The 24222-nt window shown below is 39.2% G+C and overlaps 1 protein-coding gene across 1 annotated transcript in view; it reads right to left on the minus strand.

Moving 5' to 3' along the window:
- The window catches only part of PRKG1 (protein kinase, cGMP-dependent, type I), a 995570-nt gene that overhangs the window by 698156 nt on the left and 273192 nt on the right, over positions 1-24222 (minus strand). The gene's annotated exons all lie outside the window — the stretch shown is intronic.

Here is a 24222-nt window from a genome sequence, read left to right on the forward strand (position 1 = left end):
ATAACTGCTGTGAATTTAATTATATTCCCGCTGACAGAAACCCATCAATATTGAAAAGCAACAAAGAAAACAATTTCCTGAGATATTCCGTAATTTCAGGATGGTCAAAATTTGCCCTCAAAAAGTAGTCAGAGGAAGTCAGGAAAAGCACAAAGTATAAAATTAATGAACATAAACAGAAGAGCAAATGTACCTTCTAAGCCACCACCATGTCAAAGGCCTCTAGGCAAGAGGGAGTCTTACTTGCTTAATGCTGTGTCCTGGGCAGTTAGGTTCAGTGTTATTGTAAAAGGTCAACAATTCCACACGTGCATATGATTTTTTAGTCATGGATTATTAAAGGCAAAGCTACAATTTTGACATTTCAAAGGGGTTCTTAGAAAGCATTTGTAACCACATGATGGTCCCATAGGTCTTGTCTATATTTAGGATTTGAATTTTAGAATTCTGAATTTTGGGGTTAAAATTTAAAAACTTACATCAGATCTGGAACTAGGATTAAATAAGTGAGGCATTCCCATCAAGCACCAAAAATCCAGTAACCAAGATAAATAATATTTTAATGCAATACTTAAAAAAATAACCAAAGCAGCAAACTCTGGCTTATGAGCTAGCTGTCTGTTTTTATACATAAAGTTTTATTGGAACCAGAGTCCGGTCTGTATTTAAAATTGTGGTATTAAGTTAATTTGCATAAGGATATGCTGATTAGCCAATGGGAAGGGTAGCGGTCGTACGCCAATTACCATGTTTCTCTTTTATTAGTGTAGATTATTATTATTATTATTATATGTGTACTTATTATAAGAAATCGGCTCATGCAATTATGGAGACTAAGAAGTCACAAGTTCTGCAGTTGATAAGCTGGAAGCTCAGGAGAACCAAGAGCGTAGTTCCAACCTGAGTCCCACGGCCTGAATATCAGGAGAGCAGATGGTATAATTTCCAGACAGAAGACCACAGTCTCAAGACTCAAGAAGAGCTAAGATTTCAGGTAGAGTTCAAAAGCAGGAAAAGACTAATTTCTCAGCTCCAAGTTGTCAGGCAGTAGGAATTCCTCTTAAATCCCAGTAGGGTCAGCCTTTTGCTCTATTCCAGCGTATTAGGTAAGGGTCCCCCACGTTAACGAGGACAATCTGCTTTACTCAACCTACTGATTCAGATGTTTGTTTCATCCAAAATCACCCTCACAGATACACCCAGAATAATGTTTGAACAAATATATGAGCGCCCCACGGCCCAGTCGAACTGACACAAAATTAACCACCACACATGGCCTTCCAGCGACAAAGACTGATGTCTTGCCGTGGTCACTCTTTAGCCCACTGTTTGACCAGAACCGGACACTGTGCTGTTCAGTTCCATAAGGGGGCTACTCTCCCTCTGATCCCAGGGTGACTGTTTTACCTTAAAGATACACAAAATGATGGACTAGAATCATGGGTTCCAGATGGGGAACCCTGAAAAGTTTGCGAATTGAAATGTGAGGTGAGCCTGAGTAGGAGACACATTCTGCTGCCTAGGAGGAAAAGGACATCTGATTAACGGCAAGTCCTGCCAAGGTACAGCTAGCAGATTGAGCCAAATGGCCTCCTGCCATTTAATCCTGAGAAACAAGGAAAGGCGGGTTAGGTAAAGGGATAAAAGGCTTATTATAAAAAGGGGCTTGATAACTGCTGTGAATTTAATTATATTCCCGCTGACAGAAACCCATCAATATTGAAAAGCAACAAAGAAAACAATTTCCTGAGATATTCCGTAATTTCAGGATGGTCAAAATTTGCCCTCAAAAAGTAGTCAGAGGAAGTCAGGAAAAGCACAAAGTATAAAATTAATGAACATAAACAGAAGAGCAAATGTACCTTCTAAGCCACCACCATGTCAAAGGCCTCTAGGCAAGAGGGAGTCTTACTTGCTTAATGCTGTGTCCTGGGCAGTTAGGTTCAGTGTTATTGTAAAAGGTCAACAATTCCACACGTGCATATGATTTTTTAGTCATGGATTATTAAAGGCAAAGCTACAATTTTGACATTTCAAAGGGGTTCTTAGAAAGCATTTGTAACCACATGATGGTCCCATAGGTCTTGTCTATATTTAGGATTTGAATTTTAGAATTCTGAATTTTGGGGTTAAAATTTAAAAACTTACATCAGATCTGGAACTAGGATTAAATAAGTGAGGCATTCCCATCAAGCACCAAAAATCCAGTAACCAAGATAAATAATATTTTAATGCAATACTTAAAAAAATAACCAAAGCAGCAAACTCTGGCTTATGAGCTAGCTGTCTGTTTTTATACATAAAGTTTTATTGGAACCAGAGTCCGGTCTGTATTTAAAATTGTGGTATTATCTATACAATATTTATTACAGATTTCTCTACATTGATTTTTAAATATTTTATGAAACTATTACCTATCTTGAATATTGAGCGTTTTGTGCTCTCATAAATTGTACACTCCTTGTGTTTCACTTGGAACACCACAAGTGAAATACATGCTACACACCCATTTGAATCAAACTATCCCTAATGTTGTCTGGCTCAAAATACTACAGCAGGCTGCATTCTTGAAATATTATAATATGTTGTAAGAATAATATGGATAATCTACTTCCTTCTGACAGCACCTCCATGTGAATATTATGTTTCCATTTTACAGGTGAGTACCTGATGCTCCTTGGCCAAGATCATGCAACAAAGGCAGAATGTGGCAAAGTCAGGATTCAATTAGCTGCAGTTTGACAGGGTGGCCTAGGTCCTAATCACCACTTAAAGATTTGACCAGTTTCTGCTGGGGAAACTGTCTTTCATTGTTCATGCATCATGTTTTGATAATATGAGGGAATTTCTTTCCTTTTATTTTTACTGATTTGTTTACTAAATTAATAAAAATAATCAAACACAACTTATAACCCTTTTGTGAAAGGTCAAGCATGAAGAAATACTATTATCAAATATACTTGTGCAATATAGAAGAAGTTGTTAATGTATATAATATAACCTAACATCTTACACTACTAAAATTAAAATTTTTTAATACATACATTTGCTAGGACCTGGTTACCTGGAATTATCCTCACTTGAGCGACGCAGAGTAACTTGATAGTTGAGACAAAATAACCTGAAGGACCTTTGCAGACATAGATCTGCATAGTTGAGGGGAACTTCTCCTTTTGTAGGACAGAGGTACTTCTCTACTACAGCCTCCCTACTCAAAAGGTTATCTAGCTTTGGTTTCAATCACAATAATGGAAGTCAGTCATGGTAGACCTAGAGGACATGGTCAATGTTTTCACTCACGTCGCAATACTCTTTCCCTAAAGCACGAGAACATGGCACCACTGGCGGGGTTAGTATGCCTCAGAGACCTCTTTCAGTGATTAAAAATTACTTCTATTCAGCCATTCATTTCCCCCTCCCCCTTTTCCTGCTTAGTTGGTCAATTTGGTCTTATTTGAATCATATCTCAATTACAGTTTTTCCGTTACTGGCATCCTGCCCGCAGCTCCTTTGAAGAAAAGTTGCCAAGTGTTCCTGGGAAAGGGCAGCTCTTTGGTTCAGGCAACCCGGTCTCGGGGTGCGAGTCTTTGACCCAGGGCAAGCATGAGGACTCTGAACGCTCCACATCTAGAGTAAACAGTGATCTACGAAGTGGCCTGCCTCAAAATCATGGCCAAACCAACTAGAAATTTTCCCCCTCAGGAATCTAAGAAATAACCCAAAGAATGAGGTATTGCACAATGAGAAATGAGTCTAAAAGGGAGATGTGTGGGTGTTTGTGGAGAGAGGCTGTGGAACCCTTAAGAGGCCATACATGAGCCTAAATTATGCAGAATCAGACTTGCAGAGGGGAGGATGCTTCGTGCAAAGCCGCATAGCCTGTGGGAGAAATGGAAAGGGATCAAGTCTCTGCAGTTCCCTTCATTCCTGACTGTCCCCTCATCCCAGCTCCAAACCACATGCATACTTAGAATACAGACCTCCTTCCTCAATGAAATAATTACTCACCAGCATTTGAGCATTATAAACCAGGCTTCCCAAATGTTTAATCCTATATAATAAAAAGGTAATACACAAATAGAGTGAATGGCAGAACAACCAAACAACAAATCAAAGCATAATATGCTAATGATATGCTAAGGCTGCTTAACTGCTCGCTATGACGTGCACTGACCACCAGGGGGCAGAGAGTCGACTGGTCGCTATGATGTGCACTGAACACCAGGGGGCAGATGCTCTGACCAGTAGGTTAGCTTGCTGCTGGGGTCCAGCTGATTGGGACTGAGCGAGCTGGGCCAGACATGCCCTGTAGCCCTCCTGTAGCCCATCCCCGGCCTGATCGTGCACTGGCAGGGTCCCTCAGCATGGCCTGTGCCCTCTCGCAATCCAGGACCCCTCAGGGGATGTCAGAGAGCCAGTTTCAGCTTGATCCCGCAGGCCCCTCCCCTTCGGAGGGCGCCACACGCAGGGCTCATGGCTGGCTAGTGATCCACATCTCTATGGCTCAATTTCTTCATCTATGGCAAAGTGATGTTGTGAGGATGAAATAAACTGATAAATGTAACCATAAGCGATGAAGCTTTAGTGAGCATCTACAATGTGTAGAAAGGAAGGCGCTAGAGACCTTACATGAACTTGAGGCCTACGCTATAGAATTCCATGGCCTAAGAAGATAGTAAGATAACAGTGACTCAGTATGTCTCTGTCCTTTGTGTAGATTCAAAGTGGCTACACATTCTTTGTCAAGTCTCCCCACCTGGTGTTGGAGTTTATTTCCTCTGCTCTGTCCCTGTTGCTGGTTAACAAAGAGAATATGCAAAATGTGATACTGTATTAGTTCTGGGCCTGCCTTTACAAGGACTCCTGTTAATGGGCACTCCTCAGAACCCAGCCACCATACTGTGGGGAACTCAAGTGACAAGTAGAGGCCAGGTACTGTGGCTTCAGTCTGTTGTCCCAGCTGAGCTCCCGGCTGACAGGCAATTAACAATTAAGCACATGGTGACTCATGTTGGATGTTCCAACCCTAGAAAACTTCACTCTGAGTAATGTCCAGGGCCGATAGCTTTCACCTGTGCCCACAGAGGTCAAGTGAAGCCAATGCCATGTCTGTTACTTGAAGTTCTTCATATATTAACTTATGGAGAAACACTAAGATGCACTTCTAAAATGTTTGCTTCTAACCAAGATTTAAAATATAATGCTTTTGTCGTGAAACACCAATTGGAAAGAATCTATGCACCCCTATGTTCATGGCAGTGTTTTTTACAATAGCTAAGATCTGGAAAAAGCGCATGTGCCCATCAATAGATGAATGGGTAAAAAAGCTGTGGTACATTTACACAATGGAATACTGTAAAAAAGAAGGATCTTTGCAACAGCATGAAGGGACCCAGACATTATTATGCTAAACGAAATAAACCAGTCAGTGAAAGACAAGTCTCACATGGTCTCACTCATATGTAGAATCTAATGAACAAAACAAACTGATGAAAAACATAGGTCCAGAGGCATGGATTCATGGAACAGACTGAAGAGGGGTGAGAGGGCAGGAAGAGATTAACCAAAGAGGTTACAGGCATATTTGCATAGGCCAGGGGCACGGACAATAGTGCTCTGAAGGACTGAGGTGGGGTGGAGGCTGGATGGAGGGGGGCAAAGATGGAGAAAATGGGGGACACCTGTAATACTGTCAACAATAAAAAAATTAGAAGAACTAAAAAGTGCAATGCTTTTTACAAACAGACACAAATATAAGAAGTATAGTTGTGTTACTGTCAAGACCAGTAATTACAAGATGAAAGAGGAATTCACAGAGCACTATATAGGCAGTATGGTTCAATGATAAGACAAAAGTTTAAAGTTATACAACAAATGTCGTCTTCCTCCAGTTCTGCTAGTATGTCCGCATGACAGCAGGCCTATCCTCGTTTGGAGTTTATGACAAGAGTCAAAATGTGAAGGCAAGGCCACCTGCCCCCACACCACTCCTTAATTTCAGCCTTTTTACTCCCTGTTGGTGACCTTCATCATGATGCAGATGAGGGGATGAATGTATTAATGAATGTATTAAGATACCATCATTTAATGGGCATCCTTCCTGTTTGTTTAGATAAAAATTTATCACATGAAATTTCTACTGTTCACAGAGCTCGAGGATTCTCTTAACTGATGGGCCAGGTTTTGAAGGGCGGAGGCAGACACCACTTTCTTTTATTTCTGTGGGATTTTTGCTTGTTTATAATATTTCCTACATTTTGTTTAAACATTTATCAGGGCTTCGTATATAGTGGGTTTGGGGAAACATCAAAGCCAATTATAACTTTCGTGGGCAAAAGAATATATCCATCAGAGAAAATGAGAGCATTTATTTTTTTCCAGATTGAGTTCAGACTGATTCAGAATGTTCTGTAGTGGTTGTTGAAAACACCACCTCATAGAAAATAAATGATCTACCATAGCAAAATGTGGTCAATGCTCATGTCAATAAGAGACCAAAATATTCAAGGAAAGTAAACAGTTTTGCAAATAGCAACTGATGATTTTCTCTTATCCCCTATTCCTTTTGACTGGCAGGAAAAACAGTGAAACGAAGTCGGTCCTGCTAGCTCTGACAGCCCTAATCCCTTCCCTGCCTAGGGCAAGTCACCTAACACAGAAGAGGATAAAATCCTCCTGGACACTAGATAAAAAAATGATAATGTACTTTAGTGATAATGTGTGCAAGCCACAAAAGGCAAACCAGAGTGTTAACATTCTCTCCCAAAAGGACCGAGCTGTACATCTCCCTTAACAGACACATTACCACTGACTAACAATGGTGCAAGAGGAACTTAAAAACAAACAGAGAACCATAACAAAAGCTTCCAGGGAGACTGACACTAGCGAGGTTAGCAGCCCTTGCCAACCAGCACACCTCTAATGAAAACAATTTCAGTGGTACCTGGATCCCCAGCTAAATAAGGGGACCCTTTTTTTTCGCTTAAAAAAACTTTCCTTCTTTATAAAGCAAGTTTTATGGTCATTCAACGGCATAACAACCTAATGAAGAAGGCAGCAAAATGTGATGCAAGCAGAGAAGAGGACTCTAATCCTTACTTTGTCCTTAGAAGGGGAAGGGGAGCAATTTGTCACCTCAAAATATGCCTCTCTGGGATATTATTTTAAGCTGCTTATTTTTAAGAAATAAAGACTCAGAAAAAACTTTTCACCTCCTCTTAACTGCCTAAAAGGAACTTAGATAGAAGACCTGCTCCACAAAGCGAGATATTATTTCAAGTAACTACTAGTATAGTGTAATAGGAACCAAGTGTGATAGAGAGGAACTTAGCAAAGCCCATTTGATCAAAGTCTTTTCTGTGCCCCATTGTTAAAGATGACTCAGCAAACTTTTATTTGCCAGCCCTGGCTGCTGTAGCTCAGTTGGTTGGAGCATCAAAAAGTGGTGGGTTTGATTTCCGGTCAGGGCACATACCCAAGTTTTGGGTTTGATCCTTGGTTGGGTTCATGCGGGAGGCAATCCATGAGACAAATGATGTTTCTCTCTCTCTCTCTCTCTCTCTCTCTCTCTCTTTCTCTCTCTAAAAATAATCAATAAAAATATTTAAAAAGAAACATTTATTTACCAAACATTTCCTTTTCTTTCTCCATGTCAATTGCCTTTCTACCTTTTGAAGGCCCAAACTACACCCCCGCTCCTTCTCCTAAGATGGCATATAAACCTTAACTACCTGAACTGAACTCAAGTCGAATATACTTATGGAACCCCCGTGTGCACATTTGCAATGAATTTGGTTGTTTTCTCCTGTTAATGTGTCTCATGATAATTTGATTATTCATCCAGCCAAAAGACCTTAGAAAGGTAGAAGAAGAAAAAAACACACAATTTTTAAGCCCCTATTCCAGTGGTGGGTAAACCGTGGCTTGCGAGCCACATGCGGCTCTTTGACCCCTTGAGTGTGGCTCTTCCATAAAATACCACGTGCAGGTGCGCACGTACAGTGCAATTGAAACGATTGAAACTTCGTGGCCCATGCGCAGAAGTCGGTTTTCGGCCTGGGCGAGTCTATTTTGAAGAAGTGGCGTTAGAAGAAGGGGGGGATGTCGGTCGGTCAGGCGACCAGAGACGTGGCGCAGGCAGGTCGCGGGATACACAGCGCAGGGGAGGTACATTGTTTTGAGGTACATTCGCTGAGGTCGACCCTTTCTAACTCTCCCATCCACACTCGTCTGTCTGAAACAAGTGTACAAGACAAGTGTGGATGGGAGAGTTGGAAGGGGTCGACCTCGGCGAACGTACCTCAATCAGATTGAGGACGTTTTTAGCAAAGGCCAGCTTAGGAGTACCCTAATGAAGTTAATAACAATGTACCTACCTATATAGTTTAAGTTTTAAAAAATTGCCTCTCAAAAGAAATTTCAATCGTTGTATTGTTGATATTTGGCTCTGTTGACTAATGAGTTTGCCGACCACTGCCCTATACAGTCATGGATAAAGAGCCTATGTTCTGGATTAAGCCAACCTATGTTCCCCCACTAGTTTGGGGATCTTGGACCTTTTGACCTCTCATCGCTACAATCACTGCTTCTTTAACATGGGGTTACAACAGAATCCACCTCATATGGTGTTTATGAGGAGTAAATCAAAACCAATCACCTTGTGCAGGGCTTCTTAACCATAGCACTACTGACATTTGGGGATGGATAATTTTTATTGGGGGAGACTGTCCTCTGCACATTATAGGATATTTAGCAGCATCTCTGGCTTCTACCCACTAGATACCAATAATGACAATTTTAAAAAAACCTCTAGATCAGTGGTTCTCAACCTTGGCTGCACATTAGAATCACCTGGGAATCTTTTTAAAATCCTGATTTCTGGGCCTCGTCTGGATGAGGCCCAGAAATCAGGATTTTAAAAAAGATTCCCAGGTGATTCTAATGTGCAGCCAAGGTTGAGAACCACTGCTCTAGATATTGTCAGATGGTCAGATGTTCCCTGAGGGGCAAATTCACTCTCAGTTGATTAACCGGTGCTTTAGTGCCTGGCCAGTATCAACTCCTGAATAAATGCATGTTCATCTTCTCTACAGTAAATACCACTGTGGGCTTTAGGTATACTAATGTAATATGCAAGAAGAAGGTAATTGGTGATTGACTAAGTATCAAAATTTTATACTTATATGTGCACAATAACTCATGCAATTTTCACAGCTATCATAGGAAGTCAGTATTAGGGTTTCTCCAACATTCTTTCCCATGAAGAAATTAATTAATCAATGACACTTATAGCACGAAAGTTGAATTGTATATAAAAGTGTTTGCTATCAGCTTAAAACCAGTTTCAAAATTCCTGTAAATGCGTACATATCTTAAATGTGCAAATCAATATATTTAGGTAGCATGCAATTTCCAGGAATGCGAACCATTCTGTGAAGTTGGGGCCAAGTTATGATCCTTAAATGGTCACAGCCAAGTGCATCACCCAGTGGTTCCACTGAATCGCTTCAGGTACAAAGCCACAATGTGTGGTTTGGTGGAGGCCTCCTAGAGTTTCACAGTTAGAATGTATTCCACATGATTCTGCCTTAAATGCTATATGAATGACTAAAGTATGTGTGGAATTTTAAAGAATTTTAACTCAACTTAAACAACTAAATGCCTTGACCACAAACATCCCTGCTCACCAAACACATTTGGCCTACGGCCCGTGGTTGGCAAACTGTGGCTCGCGAGCCACATGCGGCTCTTTGGCCCCTTGAGTGTGGCTCTTCCTAAGCCTTAAGAGTACCCTAATTAAGTTAATAACAATGTACTTATCTATATAGTTTAAGTTAAAAAAATTTGGCTCTCAAAAGAAATTTTAATCGTTGTACTGTTGATATTTGGCTCTGTTGACTAATGAGTTTGCTGACCACGGCCCTAGTGGGAATCAAGAAACTAAATACGGATAAAGTTCTGCCAGATTTTGAGGATGGCCAGTGGACTGCAATTCATTCGAGTCTATGAGTATACTTTTGTATACTTGGCAGTTCCAAACCTTTGATAAGAGTCAAAGCAACCTGTTGTGAATACTTCATCTCCCTATCTAAGCTAGAATACAGCTGTCAGATAGGCCTGCTGACAGAAAGATCATTAAAAAGTGATGAATCTTAATCTAGAATTATCTTTTCCCCTTGTCATTTCATGTATCACCCACTAACACAAATCTTCATGAGAAAAATATGCAAGTTAACTTATTATGATGATGTCCATTTCGAAGAAGTTACTGAGGCTCAGTAAGGTTAAGTAACTTGGTCAAGATTTTGGCAGGACACCAAGCAAGTAGCAGAGGGAAAGTTCACCCCTAGAGCTTCTCCATGCCTGGGCTGCCTAGCGACACTGAGAGAACTGCCTAGCTGCAGTGGCTTTGTTAATGGTGGTCAACAGAGATGAAATTTAACTAAGAATGATTTTATACTGTGTGGAATATAAAGGTGACCACTATTTCCATCTTATGTCTTCAAACAGACTGATGGTTGTCAGAGGGGAGGGGGATTGGAGAACTAGGTGAAAAGGTGAAGGGAATAAGAAGTACAAATTGCATTTGGCCAGCCTGGCTCAGTGGTTGAGCATCGACCTATGAACCAGGAGGTTACATTTTGATTCCCGGTCAGGGCACTTGCCCAGGTTGCAGGCTCGATCCCAAGTGGGATGCATCCAGGAGGCAGCGGATCAATGATTCTCTCTCATTATTGATGTATATCCCTCTTTCTCCCTTCCTCTCTCTGAAATCAATACAAATATAGATTTTTTTTTAAAGTACAAATTGGTAGTTACAAAGTAGTCACAGGGATTTAAAACAAAGGGAATATAGTCAATAATATTGTAATAACCATGCATGGTGCAAGTAGGTATTGAAAATATTGGAAACACTTTATAAAGTATATGATTTTCAAGCCACTGTGCTGTACACATGAGATTAATGCAAAATAATGAATATAAACTATAATTAAAAATATCTTTAAAAAATAAATCTTACTTCTCTATTCCATATCTGTGCAGTTCTTTTCTAACCAAGACTGCTTTTATTCTTTGGGGAGAAACAACATGATAAGAAACTAAAAAGTTATTCTTTGATGGGTAATGGCTTTGCATAAGATTAAAAGGTCCCTTGCATAATGGTAATAAATCTATTCATGTTAGACAAATTAATCATGAATAGAAAAAATTATATGTTTTTAAAAGATTTTGTATTGTTTCATTCTTCAAAAATCTTTAATCAAAACTCTCATTTCCAAATCATATCAGAGACAACTTACCCTGTTAAAGTCTTGCAATTGCCTATCGTAAGTTACACAGCCTGGTCAACAGACTTATACCCCATCCCTGGAGCATAATCTGGGTGGATAGATTTAAAAAGAAAAATATTTTTATATTAATAATATAGCAATTTGGAGTCAATTGCTATGTTTCTAAGGATCTTCATCAGACTAGGTGTCAGATGGACAGAATCAATAATTTGCCTTTACTGCAAAAATATTTCATATTCTTCCCCAGCAACCAACAACGCAGTGCCCTGGTGAGAAAAACATTTCCTTTAATAGGACCACTTCGCTGGCATTTCTTATTATAGCATCAGATTCTACTACATTATGTTCAATGTGTACTTAATTGGGCATGAGTTTACTGACAACTTTTGCTAGACAACTTGTTTTTATAACATAAGTTACAGGGTTATAAAGTTACCAAAACAATCCAAAGACATTGTTTCTTTCTTGGAGAATTGAATTGGAAAGGGGAGAAGTTTTCCTCTGATACAACACTGAACATTTCAAAAACACAGTTGCCCTTATACTGAAAAGCTAACATTTTCCTCTAGATTTTTGATTTTCATATCCAAAGGGCCTTGGTAAGCTAAACTAACTTGAGGTTTAAGACTCTATAAATATTTATCATGGACAGAAAATTTAAAAATATTTTAGGCATCAAAAAGATTTGTGTGGTGTAATAAAAGGGTATTGGACTAAAATTCAGGGGAAATTGTGTGGTTGTCTTGATCTACCACTATTTGGCGATGAAACCTTCAACAAGTCTCCTATGCTTTATGGACATTAATTTCTTCACCTATAAAGCAGGGGGATTAGATTAGATGCTTTAAGTTTATAGTATCCCCCAAAAGCATGGCAATGTGTGACAGTAGCAGAGGAAATTTTAAAGTAAAAGGGGAGATATTTATTTTTAATGAAAGGAAACTATCACAATTTAAAACACTAATTGATGGCGACTATTTCAAATATGGGCTTGAAACAAATATTTATGTTAGGGTTTGATAAAAGTAAATTTCAAAAATATATCTCACTATTTCTTCAATTCTTAAATTGGGAAACTAAGTGTTGAATGCTTTAAGATAAACAAAAAAAAAAAGAGAGAGAAAATCATTATGTCAGTCAACCAGCCAATGTCAAAGCTTATATTCTTAATTTAGATTGTGAAGAATTTGATATAATAGAAAAAAAGGCTTCAAACCACATGCTCAACACTAAATAATGTTTATTATTAAGAATAAAATATCTCAGTAGTATCCCTTTTAGAAAACCAATGCATTTTAGCTAAGTCCAAAATTCAATAAAACATTAGAACATGGTGGAGGAGAAGAAACATTTCTCACTGTGTAAAAATAAAACACAAAATTTGATATGTTTAAAAAAAATAAAAATCCCAATGGGGTTCGTGAAATACATAATATAAGTTTCTTTCCTGCTATCCGGCACTTAAGTAAAGAAAAACTTGAAAGCTGGCCTTTCAGATCTTTGTCCTGTCAGAGTTTCAATCTAGCGATCAATTCACATATCAAATTAGCTGAGTGGGGCAGGCAGACTACACCAAGGCTGTGTCATCCGTTTGGTAGAGAACAGGTAGTGACTATTCCTGCTGGAATTGTTTTTGCAAGAGAGAACCCATGCCTGGGAGAGGTGTACTGCAGTGAAAGTTTTATTGCCAGAGGGACAGGTCAGGCTGCATAATTTGCAAGGCCGAGGGCAACAAGAAAATGCAGGCCCCTCCCTTAAAAAAACTATTATAAATATTAAGTTGGTTATTGCAGAGCATTAAACCCTTCTGAGCCTGGGACTCTGAGTGACAACACGGTGCCTACACCCTGATCCCACACAGTTCAAGCTCCTGCTCAGTTACTTATTAGCTTTGCATGAGACCTTGTGCCAGTCAACTGACTGCTCCTAGGTTTTTGACTTGTAAAATGATCAAAAACCATAAACAAGCCCTTAGAGGCCTATTGCAAACATCATTTTAACCAGTATGTACTATTTTTCAGGTACATAGTATATCCTTAAAAAAAAAAGCTATAATTAGCTCAAAGGGTGGGTGACTCCCAATATCAAATCTCTTTATAAATCACAACACTTCTTTTTTTTCTTATAGGTCTTAGAAAAGAAATGAATAGGTGAGCAAGGTCAGCAAAAACATTCCGTAGCAGGAGCATTTCAGCACTATTCTCCTCAGGTACTGACTCACCAAGCTTTTATCTCCAACACAAAGACCTGAATATTTTTCTTTTGTGTTTCTTACTGTATTTTTTTCAAATGATTTATCAGAAGAATGGAAGACTGCTATAGAAACCGTCACACTCATATTAACATGGTCTCTGAGTTTCAAAAATGGTAAGTGGCTTTTTCCTAGATCCAGAGGATTGTAAACATTATTTTGTTGTTCTCAGTTCACCACGGGATCTGAGGGATTGAAACGTCTGAATAATGAAACAAGAGGACACATTCTCTTGGAAAAGCAGGTCTAATTTGCATGCAACCTACACCTTATAATTTTCAAGAACACAGGGCGTCAAGACTTCTTTGTAGTAGTAGATTTAACTTTTGTTACCAGCAGGAATACTCATGTATGCTCTGATTTAAACCAATGAGAAAATGAACTCATGACTTGTTCCACTCTTGGAGGTGAAGATTTCTGAATGTGTCAAAGTTCAATGCAAACTCTTTTGTACATTTCCTTTTGAAAAGCACTTACTAGTGCAATAAGAGGAAGTAATGTGAGGGAGAAACAAAGAAAAAAGAGAAAGGAAAGCCCCTAAGGCTTCTTTTTACCCTCTACGCTTTTTACAATTTAGAATATATTAGCTGTAAGAGAAACATGGTTGATGGAAGGAAGAGTCGTCTGAGTTTATACTGTCAGGTAACTATAGGAAGTCCTGAGTGGCTGAAAACATCATGGTGACACTTAGGTTGGTGTACTGTTGTAAGTATTGGGACCATTACCATGAACACTGGTTTAGGGTGAAGAATCCAAGGCCAATATAAGAGTCTATTAAGAGGCTCAATTCTGAGGATGATCAAGGTTTAAGATGATGAGCTTATTCATATCTGTCCTCTCTTCACCTGACCCAGAAAGGGATAAGAACACATTTGGTCCATCCCATGAAATGACCAGGCTATTATGGGTACATAGCATTCCCTTATACTGGTTAGCTAAAAAATTGTTTACATGCTCACATTTAAAAAACAGATAATTAGGCTAGTCATACATTATCTTCTCCTTACTATATGCATTGTCAACCATTTTAAACAGATCTCAGGCTCTGTTGCCTGCATTTTTCTTGTCTTTATTGCTACAAGGATTGAAAATATTAAATAAGAAGAAATACACTGTGTGGATGTTTTATTTATTTATTATTACTATTATTTTAAATCCTCACCTGAGGACATGTTTATATTGATTTTAGAGAGAGAGGAAGGTGAGGAGATAGAGAGAGAGACAAACATAGATGTGAGAGAGAAGCATCAATTGGTTGCCTCCCATAGTAAGTGCCCGGACTTGGGATAGAACCCACAATATGACTGGGAATCGAACCCACAACCTTCTGGTGCATGGAACAACACTCAAACAACCGAGCCACTCAGCCAGGACTGTGTGGGTGTCTCAGTACTCCAGTCATCCTCAAATATGATGCTGAAATTTGGAGTAGCTACTCTTTTGTTAGAGAAGCATTACTTTTTTTCTGATAACACATAATGTGCTGCATTTACCAGTTAAAGCCATTTCACCAGAGCCCAGGCATCATTTTAAGCAAAATGCCTATTTTAAGTAAATAGTATAGTCTCAAAAAATAATACCTATTACCATTAGCTTGACGGGTGGGTGACTCCCAATGGCAACTCTATTTATAAACCAATAACACCATTTTCTTTGCTTACAGGTCTTAGAAAAGGGATACCTAAGCTAAGCAGTAACAGCAAGTTCATTCCAGAGCAGGAGCAGTTCAGCATTGCTCTCCCCAGGTACCGACCAACCAAGCTGTTCTCTCCAACTGCTCTCTTGCTTCCTACTGCTGGAGGCAAGGGGGACCAAGCTAGCTTGAATAAAGACTCTATGTTTTTCCATCAGACTCCGCGCTCCTTGGTGGTTCTGTGGGGGGTCTTGAAATCTGGGCATAACTCAAAGACTTGAATATGTTCTTCTTGTTTTTCTTACTATGCTGACTCTCTTTAACAAGGAATCTATTTCTGTTTTTATTAATAACTTTAATATGTAGTAATGAAAATGTTCCCTTTTTCCCACTTTTGGAAGAGTTTGAGATAGATTGGTATTAATTCTTTTATAAGTGTTTGATAGAATTCAGTGAAGCCATATGGTCCTGGAGTTTTCTGTGCTGGGAGGTTTCTGATTACTGATCTAATCCCTTTGCTGTGTTCAGATTTTTTTTCTTATGATTCAGTCTTGGCAGGTTATTTATTGTGTTTGATAGAATTCAGTGAAGCCATATGGTCCTGAAGTTTTCTGTGCTGGGAGGTTTCTGATTACTGATCCAATCACTTTGCTGTGTTCAGATTTTTTTCTTATGATTCAGTCTTGGCAGGTTATTTATTTCTAGGAATTTATCCATTTCTTCTAGGTTATCTGATTTATTGGCATGATATTATTCAGTTTCCTTATTATTCTTGGTATCTGCTGAACTTTTAAATTTGCAATGTAAATCATTTTCTTGCTGTTCCAATCCATTTACCCCTTTAAATTAACATTTGGACAATTGCTACCAAATGCTTCTTAATGGATACAAATACTACTTCACAATATTTCTTAAGTCCTTAGCAGAGAGAAGAACATCAGCATGAATAAAATACTCTGCTAACAGCCCCACAGGACTTACCATGAAATGGCATTATCATCCTCCAGAACTTCAACAGGCTAAAGGCTGCCCTCAGATATTCCAACTTTGTTTAATCACAGATGGTATTTAACCACTGGATCTATGTATTCTATACTTCCCATTAACTAGCAGATTTCATGCAGACACTGCTTTGAAAAAATATATTTTATTTTCATTGTCCTCACATCTCCTTTTCTTAGCTTTAAGAATGGCCTCCATTCCAACTAAACAATTTTTAACTTATACTTTGCCCACATATTTAATAATTTTGTAAACTTGGAATATTTTTCTTAAATTTAAATCTTTCCAGACTCAGTCCCATATTCCTTGAAGCCATGCCAAGAAAACAATGATATCCAAAGGACTTGTATGCATGCATATAAGCCTAACCAATGGACACAGACACCAGCGGGGTGAGGGCATGAGTGGGGTGTGTGTGTGTGGGGGGGGCAATGGGGAGTAAGGACACATATATAATACCTTAATCAATAAAGAAAAAAAGAAAACAATGATATTTTAAATCTGGTTACCCATTCTAACATCAAAAAACATTAAAGAAACCAATGTGAAAAATTGAGGAAAACAAAGGAACAACAAAAAGGAATTCTTGCCTGTATTTGAGGTAGCCTATTTTCCACTCTGACCATATGCTTTAGTTCTTACTGTCCAGTTTTCCCCCAGAAAAGGAGGTATATTAAAGCAATCCCAGAGTTCGTGACACAAGATAATTTCGTCCTCGGCCATCAGCAATATTGTATAATAGAAAGTACATGTAATGCAATTATAAGCAATCAAGCTGAAAAAAATGGGTATCATTCTTGTTTAGGGTAACTTATAAATATAAAAATGAGCTGGGGAAGTAACAGTGAGCTCTGAGGCCACATTATTTCAACTTCCCTATGGCACAAGCAATGTTCTTTTTCAGGTTTCTGTTTACATAATTTTAGTTATTTTCCATTTTAGTGACTAAGAAATGAAAAGCCTGATTTACTAAATTTAAGTAGAATAACTTTCATTGACTCAAGTCCAAAGATTGCAGTCAGGAAGAGAGAAACTCAGAACTTAGTGTGGTCTCCTTCAAATGTTGTGACTCAGTTCTACACCACTGTGAGCTAGTAAATTTCATTTAGCAGCTTAGTCCTCCGAGCCCAGGTTGTGAATCACTATCACCAAGAAAAGCAGCTATGGCAGCCGGTGTGAACATCCACATGAGGAGCTCTGAGTGACTCCCATTTGTTTGTTTGCTCAGTCACTCATTCACACATTTGTTCCATAGTTCTTCCAGCAAGCACTTGTTATATACTTTGGGTAAGACACGCCTTTCTATTTCCTGAGGATCCAGCAATGAATGAAACAAAAACGTGTTCTCTCATGAAGCTTACATTTAATGAGGACAGTGGTGTGCTGGTAACCAACTCTGAAAAAAAAAAAGTCCCCAATTTGTAGCATTTGTCAATTTCTAGGGTGGAACTATTCCCATCATGGCCAATTTAACCAACAACTTGCAAAACCCCTGAGTACTTAACAATCTGCACTTGCAAACTAGTATGAGAAAGCTCCATACCACTGGTGGGGAAATAGAAAATAAGTAAAATGTGTAATCTGAGATAGGGATAAGCGCTATAAAGAAAACAATAAAGCAGAGAGAGGAGAAATGGAATGTCTGCACATGGAAAGGGAGGGCGAGATTATAAATAGCCTGGGCAGAAAGGGCTTCACTGAGAAGGTGGTATCTGGTCACAGACCTGAGAACAGAGAGAATGGCCCAGGCAGTGGAAACAACACTCTCTCTGTGACTTAAAAGAGCATCCATGAGGATGTCAGGCTTGGTCTCTGCATGAGGTCCCTCGGTCTGCTTCTTTTAGCTCAGTATACTGTCACACATGCTTGTCTTCACAGGTACAGTCTGTGCACAAATGAATTAGAAAGACATAAGTTGAAAATATTCACTTCATATAGCCTCTTAGGCCTCCACCAATCAATGTACATTGTCCAAAAACCTTACTCCTGGTCTTAAGGGTTGGCCTGAACAGCCTCACTCTCTCAGTTCTTTAGCTGAATCTGTAGAATGAACAGAAGAATACGCAGTGTATCTCAGGGCTACCACAAGCAGGCAGACAGCCTCTCATGTAAAATGTGATGGGTTTCAAGACTTGTTCTTCATGTGCACTTCATAACAACCAGATAAAAACAGAATAGGCTTGATAAAGCATTTAGACCCAATGGAATTACTAGGAAGGAATTTTAAACAATGATGTAAATGTAGCTGTAATGAACTGGAAAGGTATTCATTTTGTTAAGGATACCAACCACACACTGACATCCCCTGAGGTGTACCTTCTTCTTTTTAAAAAATCTTTATTGTTAAAAGTATTACATATGGTGTATCTTCTTACGCCTCAGTTTCCTCATCTGTAAAGTGAGACTAATAATGAAAACTAGCTTATAGGTGATTATGAAGATGAAATTAATTAACATAGAAAAGTTAGCATTTACTCATGTTAACTACATGTAATAAAGGTGATCAAATAATAAGTGGCATTCATGTGGTAAATGTTAGCTCTGCTCCTCTTCCTCTTCATCATTATTACCATTATTGGTATTACTTCGGGCAAACACTTGAAGGTGTGTCTTTTGTGATCTCCATTTAATATGTAAGGAAATTGAGCAACAGGAAGTTTAATAAGGTGACTTATGTCATAGAGAGGGGGAGAGTTGGGGTGGAGATTCACAACCAGACAGTCAACTTTTCAACAGATGTGCTATAAAGCAAAAAAGTGTGGTGGGCAACAATGCAATATACAGACATTCCTCATAGACTTGTACACTTGAAACCTATATCATCTTATTAATCAATGTCACCCCAATAAATTTATAAAAAGAAAAAGAAATACAAATCCCCTCCCCATTTAGGCCATGAGGGCAAAAACTAGGTGACTCACATTTACCACTATCCAGAAAGTGCTGAATGAATACAGAGAGGAAACCACAGTCAACACTATTTACTAAGTGCTTACTTATGTCTTAATAAATATAAATGTTTCATATGAGTTATTTCATATACCGCCCCCCCCAGGAGGGAGGTACTAATACAACCTCATTCTGCTTCTGAGAAAACTGAGTGCACGATAATTAATATATTACCCCGAGTCCCATAAAGTAGCCGCACCAGTTCTCAGAGTCCACTCTAATGGGGTCCAGATCCCAAGTTCTTCATCACTGTGCTCTCTATGCCCACACTGCTCAGCCAGTCACCGCAAATGGAATGAGGAACAATGACACTGTTTTCATTAGGCCCGAGGATATGTGAATCCAGTTTGGAGGTTCCCTGTGAATAGACAATAGTCTCCTCCTCTATTAATTGCAACATGTGAATAAGAAAAAAAGGCAGAGCTCAGCGGGGACCTGAAGATGAGCTCTCAAAAGCCTGAAAGAGCCAATTAGCTTTGGTCTAATGACCTCTCGAACTACTCGACGGTTGACTGGTGCCGTGGTAAAGCTGCACATCTCCTCCGTAAGATCAATCTCTGCCACTTCCAATCTGCCTTGTGGATGAATCATGCATTTTAAGACTGGAGAACATGGAGTAACGCTTCAAAACCTCTCCCGGGCACAAAAATAGCAGCTTAGTGCTATTGGTATGGGGTCCCCCACTGTTTCAAAGGAACCATTTTCAGGCTTTTGAGAATGAGCTCACAGATGTTTTTTCAGCAGCGTTTTAGATCTTCTACTATTCCTTGTAATTTGCTCAATTCACATTTCTTACAGAGCAGAGGACAGTGTGCCTGCGGTCTGAAGGCCGAGGCTAAAACAGACAGAGCCTCTCTCCTCGCAAGGCATCCTGGAGCCTGGTGAGAAATGCACTCCGCTGCTCCATGCTCTGCCGCCCCCAGTGATGCAAATGATCAATCAGGTCATTTGGATTTTAATTAGTGAAGAGTGCAGAGCAAGGACTAAACCGGTTCTTTCCATGTGCAGAGGCCAAGATCTCAATCACTGTGCTGGTGGAGGCCTGTTCCCATGCTCCTGAAGCCAGGAAGGGGATGGGAATGAGTGCAGCAGGCGAGCTGTAAGCAACAGGGACCGAAGAGGACTTGGCGCTTGGGAGACACGTGGTCCTCTTCAGCACCTCTTCTAATGAAAGCAGTTGCTACTCTGCTCTAGCTGATGGTGGCCATAAAGCAAAGCATCCTGGGTTGGCTTTATTTTTCAATTGTTTTTAAAAGTCACATAAAATGTTAGAAACTAATTAAAAACACACACACACACAGATTGGGATGAACACACACAGCTATGAGGCCAATTTGGCCCATAGGTGCCTGCCCGGAGACTTCGATTCTGCTACACTGACTCCTCTGCATCTCTGCAATGTTAGCAGATGCCAGCGCCCCTTCCCACGTCCCCACCCACTCCTCCCCCCATTCCCCAGTAGCTGCTGCTCAAGTTTTACGCAAACTCCTATCTCTTCAATTTAGTTCAACAAGATCTGCTTTGACTGATAACCTAAGAACACACTAAATAATAATCATAGCTGACATTTATGGAGCCCCTGGCATGTACATAACATTTTACATAAATCAGTTGAGACAAAGCCTGAAAGGTGGGCATTCTTATTGTCTCCATTTCACAGATGAGAAAACTGAGGGACCAAGCAGGTGTATATTCTGCCCAAGGCCATATTGTTATCAAGTAATAAAACTGGGTGCCTAGCCAAATATTCAGCCTTCATATTATTCTGAGTTACTATGTGGAATAAAATACCCAGTTACTCATATAATTAGCATAAAGAGTACTATGTATAAGATTTCCATTTATATTCTAAAGAAATAAAAACATGGCTTTAAAATTTGCAAACAGGCTATAAAATTAAGTATATAGGAATAAAGAACTTATTTGGAAATAAAAAAATCTATGGACAAAGCAATGTTCTGTGTTGCTACCAGAAAACAGACCTTCGTCAATGTTGCTTAAAATTAATTGACTCTATAAAAATGTTCACATCCTTGGACCTAGTAATCTACTCTTGATAATTTATTCTAGAAATAGTTAAAGGAAAACTAGGTGTCAGCTCAGATGTGGTACCAGCATCCAATTTTTCAATAAAAAACAAACAAACAAAAATAAATAACCAAGTTGCCCAAGGAAAATGAGACGTACTCTGGGCATACCAATATGGTAGAAGACCAGATAACCACTAAAAGTTGAAGCCCTTATGATTATTGGTAACAAAGAATATATTTTATTTATGAAACGCTAGATAAATAAAGAGAACAAGACAGTTGTATTATATTCAAATTAGAACTAGGTAAAAATCTATGCAAATATAGGCCAGAAGAAAATGCAAATATGGCTTTGGGATCATTTCATAATGTTTAATTAATTGGATTATGAAGAGCTTAGAAAAGAAATAAGGGACTTTCAACTGGTTTTACTAATACTCTTGTAGCAGCATTTGTTATTTGTTCCATCCAGATTTAACCCAATCAAATTTATGATAAACACCCCAGTAGCACTCAGCTTTGGCCTCCCGGGACTAGAGTTTAACTTGTTTACTGTCCCTGTTGAGCATGAACTCTTAGTGTTTTGTACATTTTTTGCAACAATTATACAGAGTAGTGTTTTGCATACATGGGCCCAGCTACCTGGGAGTAAGCTGTCATCACTGAATAGCTATCATGAATAATTATGTTATAACATATTGTTTCAAAGCAAGCTTCTAGGTCAGTATGGTGAACCTTTTGAGCTCGGCATGTCAGCATTTTGAAAAACTCTAACTTTGGTGCCGTGTTACATATAGAAATTTTTTGATATTTGCAACCATAGTAAAACAAAGACTTATATTTTTGATATTTATTTTATATATTTAAATGCCATTTAACAAAGAAAAATCAACCAAAAAAATGAGTTCGCATGTCACCTCTGACATGCGTGTCATAGGTTCGCCATCACTGTTCTAGGTGGTTCTTAAAGTAAATATACTCTCATCTTGAGGACTTCACTCTTGCTATCCCGAAAATATATAAAAGGCTTGTTCCTTTACTTTCTCCAGGCTCCTGCTCAAGTGTTCTGGTCACTGTATGTAAAACTAGAGGCCCGGTGCACAAAATTCATGCACTGGGGGAGGGGGGTTCCTCAGCTGGTCCTGTGCCCTCTTGCAGTCTGGGAGCCCTTGGGGGATGTCTGACTGATGGCTTAGGCCTGCTCACCAGCTGTGAGCCTGGTTTCTGGCTGAGTAGCACTTCCCCTGTGGTAGCTCACTGACCACCATGGGGCAGCTGCTGTGTTGAGCGTCTGCTCCCTGGTGGTCAGTGCATGTCATAGCAACTGGTTGTTCCACTGTTTGCTCAATTTTCATATTAGCCTTTTATTATATAGGATAGCAATACCTCACCACCACCGATACTCATTGCATTATATATTTATATGTTTATTTTCTGCCTTTCTCTACTAGATTGTCAACTCATGAGGGTTGTGAATTTGTCCCTGTTAGTGCTAAGTCCCTCACCTGGAATGGTACTCAGCACTTGGAATATTAATAGCATCTAACATTAATGCAGTATTTACTATGTGCCAGGAACTATTCTAGATGCTTTACTTAAATTAAGTGCTCTAATATTCCTAAAGACTCTATTCTTCTTTTTAATAGATGAATACCCTAATGCACTGAAAATTAAGTAACCTGTCCAAAATACTGATGAAGCAGCTCCAAAAAGGCAGCCAACTATCTATACCCCCTGGTATATCTTCTTTGATTCCTAGACTTTGAGAGTTCATAAGACCTACCAGTATACATTGTTTCTAACTATCAGTGTATGGCAAAGGTGATTAGGTAACCTAATACTGTCATTACTGTGCTAGTAGACTCTCTAACGACTCTTTTTGGTTTTTTAAAAACCTCAGTAGAGGATATATTTTTATTGATTTTTAGAGCAAGAGGAAAGGAAAGAGAGAGAGAGAGATTGATCGGTTGCCTCCTGTGTGCACCCTGTCTAGAGATCAAACCCGCAACCTTTTGGTGTTCTGGACAAATTTTTAGAGCAAGAGGAAAGGAGAGAGAGAGAAAGAGAGAGAGATTGATCTGTTGCCTCCTGTGTGTGCCCTGGCTAGAGATCAAACCCGCAACCTTTTGGTGTTCTGGACAATGCTCCAACCAACCAAGTCACCCAGCCAGGGCTGATTCTTTCTGATTTAAGGAAACCACCACATGGAAAGGCCCTCATGGCAATAAACTGAGGGCAGACCTCAGCCTATAACCATCAAGAGTTGAGGGCCTCATTCTACCACCTGTAAGAAACTGGATCCTGCCAATAATCACATGAACTAGATGCAGATCCCTCCCCAGCTGACCCTCATATAAGACCCTAGTCCTGGCTAACATTTGCATTGCATCCTTGTCAGATACCCTAAAGCAGAAGACCCAGCTAAGCTGTTCCCCAATTCTTGACACACAGAAGTTATCTATAATAATAAAATCGTAACATGCTAATTAGACCAGATGACATTCCGGACGAAGCCGGGGCTGCGAGGGAAGCCCGGTCCCCATATGCTTATTTTAAGACAGGGTCCCGGGTGCCAGAGGGAAGCTGGTGCTGGCAGTCGGGGGAAGGAAGGCCTACTCTTGCACGACTTTTGTGCATCGGGCCTCTAGTGAGATAATAAATGTGTTGCTTCAAGCTACTAAGTTTGTGATAATTGTTGTATGGCAAGAGATGAGTAATGTAGTCATAAGTTTTTAAAAATGTCTTCAAACACAGGCAACCTAGAACCTGTACTTTTAACACTGTACTATTTGTGGAGTGAATGAATGGATGAATGAATGAACAGATGGATTGGCATAAGGATACCAAAGGCTCTCTATATGCTTATTTTAAGAGACTACAATAACCTTGATCCTCAAACCTGCCAAAGATATAAAAAATAAAAATCAGCAACTCTATGTCATAACATAATAAGAAAAATTTTAAATGCAGTATCAGAAAAAAAAAATCCAATGACTCATAGAAAGGTAATTCACTATGACCAGTTGGGTTCATTCCACAAACCAAAGATTGATTTATCAACTAAAA

This window comes from Myotis brandtii, unplaced genomic scaffold (assembly GCF_000412655.1).
Source record: "Myotis brandtii unplaced genomic scaffold, ASM41265v1 scaffold475, whole genome shotgun sequence".
In the NCBI taxonomy this organism is placed as follows: domain Eukaryota; kingdom Metazoa; phylum Chordata; class Mammalia; order Chiroptera; family Vespertilionidae; genus Myotis; species Myotis brandtii.